Here is a 3897-nt window from a genome sequence, read left to right as displayed (position 1 = left end):
TGTCGTGGAAAAAGGGGACCCAAGCATAAAGGACGCCCACCTTATGAAGAGTTGCCTGAGAATGTGTCAGAATTTGTGAAAGTGTTATTGGAAAGGAAGGATGATATTCACCATCAAGTGCGTTCAAACTTGAAAACGTCTGATGATTCGATGAAACTATCTTATGATAAGAGATCTACTGAAGGCAGCTTTGAACCAGGAGACAAGGTGTGGTTGTATAATCCCAGGAAGACCAAAGGGAAGTCTCCTAAGTTTTCTTCTCCATGGGAAGGCCCATATGACACAGTGGATCGTCTCCCAGAAGTGACTTTCTGGATAAAATGTGGTCCGCGAGGTAAGCCAAAAGTAGTGCATGCCAACAGGCTTTGCCGTTATCACGGTCCAGGACATTTCAGTTGGGATGAAGTGAACAACAGAACAAATGACGCTGCTGAAGACGTGTCACCTGAAAAAGCCACTGTTGAAGAAGAAACTCTATTCAATTTTGAGAAGGGAAACGGTGAAGCTTTTGATGAAGTTACTACCACTGATGTGACTGTTATCGACGATAGGACATTTCCTGATGAAGCGGATGAACCCCATATGAAGCAGAAGCCAACGAGACAGAGACCAGTACGGAAGAAGATACGTCCCGTAAAATTAAGAGATTTTGTTGAATTGTAATTTTGTGTTTGTAATTCTGTACATTTGATTAAGTTATTGTTAATTGTTATTGGTTTAATGTAAGAGGCTATTGTTCGGAACGAACAATACTAAAAAAGGGTCAGTGTTACGACAACGCAGGTCACGTGACGCTTGTATCACGCCACTTCCTTCTCGAACCTTCATGAAGTGTCGGGAGACTACTAGATTGGGGTAGTCTTGTATATATAAGACCGGCCAAGAAACAACGTAAGGTAATGAGTAATAGAACTGCAGACAGAGAGAGAGAATATTGTTGGTCACGTGAGACATTCGTTGTGAGTTATAGCGTTTATTGTAGCACGACTGTTGAAATTAAGTGTATCGCAAAGTTGTATTCAGAAAGAATAAGCCAGTTTATATAAGAAATGACTTGTATCGGTAAAGTTCTTCGGAAAATTAACTAACAAACGGAGACGTAACAATACAATGTATAATATCATGGTTGCTGCTCATTTTCTTGTGCTGGAATAAGCACCAGGAAAAAAAAAGTCAGCACGGAATTTTAAACATTACACTCTTATTCTGTTAAAGGTGGTTTGGCAAAAAAGCATTGGTTGCCAAGAAGAAAGGAGAATAGCTTTGTTTGAACAAGCAGTTGATGCTATAATTTGTAAGTTACTAAGCAAACATTATAAATTTGTGTTGCAATGATTTTATTATGTATATTAATCTTGAAAACCTTAAGTGTTTATTCAGATACAATATATTATTGTTTGCTTTAAATTTAAAAATTAGTTTGAAATATTTAAATTAGAATGTCCACAAGTACAGAGTTTGTGATAACAGTTATGAATTAATTACTTGTGTCTGTTAATAAGCTTTATGTTTTGCAAAAACAGTATTCAGAATCTATAATCAAAGCCATGGGAACAAAGCAAAGCAAAATAAGGGTTGAAAACAGAAAAGAAAGGAGCTCAAGTTGTCTACAAGTTCCACAAAAAACTCGTATTATTTATGAAAAAGTTAATCATCTCTTTCTTCATTGATTTCTGAGAATATTGGTGCATAAAATTGAAAACATTTTGGCAAATCATTATCTAATCCACATCACAGCATAAATATTCACTAAAGCGTAATACACATTCAGGTAGGACCAAATTGATTACACCAAAAATTACGTTATTGTAACTGTAAATTTTGAAAAATTACGCTGCAACATTAATTGGAATACAATTTTGTTAAACAAAATTTTATAAGTATAATTTACCAGCTAATGTAAACAATTCTGGGCTTGATATTTTTTGGGGTAGATTCTTTGCAACAATATCTAAAATTATCTAAAGGGCACAATGTCCAGGCCATCCATTTTCACCTATTTCCAACCATTTGCATGGACATAAGAACTTAGGATTAATATTTGGTGCATGTATATACCAGTGCAATTATGGACTAGATCTAATTACACACAAAATAAAATGTAGAGTTGCTAAGCAAAAGTTTTACTAACTAGACATACAAAAAATGACATCTTTTTAAGGTATCCCTGGGGATACTACTGTTTTGCTGACAATGTCTACTGCTAACATTATTTTCATGTTAATGAAAATTTGATCTATCGTGAAATAATTCTGAATCCTGATAAAATGTTGTGGTATTTGTTGTTAAATCTATTTAAGCATTGATTAAATGGCTTTAAGTAATTTTAAGATTTCTTACTCCAGATAATCTAGAGTCATGTAACCCTTGTAGAGAGCCCCCATCAAAAACAAAGACAGAGACAAGTATTGCCTAAAATGCCAGGGTGACAAAATTATAAAGGAAAAGGGAAAATCAATGTTGAAACAGACAGTTTATCCATATCTAGGGACAAAAAATTTCTGGACAGTGTCAAGCTAAGAGTTTCTTTTGAAAGTCCTGAATATGTTCAACTCAATCAGTGACTGTCTGGTTTGTGGGTTCAAGTCCTCAAAGAGAACAATACTGCGTGTCATAGAACACGCTACAGCAAAGTAACACAAAAGCAACATGCAGTACAAGATAGACAGTGGTAACAAAAGGTGCAATGAAAGATGTCAATGTTTTATCATACAGTAAGACTGGTGGATGGCCTACATCAACAAGTGGATCAGGTACATTGTGGTCGGCATTTCGGAAACTGTTGTACAAAATCTTACACAGTCCTGTGTAAGATTGTAATCGAGATTTGTGCTTCTATGAACCAGAAAAACTTTGTGCTTACAGCAGCACTGATATTCAACAGTCCATTGAACAAGTTGTTTCCAAAAGCTACAACCAGTTTTGGAAATTGAATCTTGCTGACCTACTTGCTAAGGGTGATTTTCTCAGGAGGGATATAAAATACCATAAAAGTATCAAACTAGACACTGGAGACATTTTGTACAAGGACCCAAGAGACAGAGTTGTGGCAAGGAGGTCGTTTACACTAATAAGAGTACCACCCGGGTCATTTCAGCTGAGATTGAATTCATAGCTGATATTCAGCAGCAAACAGATAAAGGATGATTTTTTCACTGTGAAACGGGAAATTCACAGTGATTGCTAGCAACAGCATATCATTTTCACACATTAGTGTAGACCATACAATGGAATGCATGAACAAGGTGACCAAAGGAGAAGGAGGGAGCTTGGGAACTATGTCATACTTAAATACATCATTTAAATATTGTCTTACTGCACTAAAACTGGCACACCTTGCTGTTGAAGCCGAGCATTTGATTGCAATTGCTAACAGTGATGGCTCTTCAGAACATCATTGCCTCTCTCAGGCAAGAACTGTTCGGCAAGAGCAAGCAATATCTAAGTTGTAAACCACTTTGTTTACATGCAACCCTTTGGTAGTTCCACTTGAGAGCAAAATGAAGGGACAAAAACATCGAATGGTCACCTGTTCAAGTTCATGTCCAAGAAAGGTATTTTGTCAGTGGAACAGATTGGCCAAGACACATACAAAAAACATGTGTAAGGGCACCTTCTTGGAAATCAAAACCTTTGCTTCAAGATGTCTAAGGTCAAACTCTTGACTTGGAATGCTTCTGAAAAGGATACGAAGGTGAAGGTTGAATCAGAACTTCTCACTTTAAAGGCAAGTACATCTCTGCTATTGATCATAGCAAGATCAGCTTGTGACAGTGTTGACCTAGAAGATGTTATTGGGCTCCATGACCTTACTTGCACAAGTAGAACACTCATGCAATCGGATGGATCCATTCATCCAACAAAAGAACCAGATCATCCATCTCCTCGGAATCTTCT

Source organism: Limulus polyphemus, unplaced genomic scaffold (assembly GCF_000517525.1).
Source record: "Limulus polyphemus unplaced genomic scaffold, Limulus_polyphemus-2.1.2 Scaffold761, whole genome shotgun sequence".
Taxonomy (NCBI): domain Eukaryota; kingdom Metazoa; phylum Arthropoda; class Merostomata; order Xiphosura; family Limulidae; genus Limulus; species Limulus polyphemus.
This window is presented reverse-complemented; position numbering follows the sequence as displayed.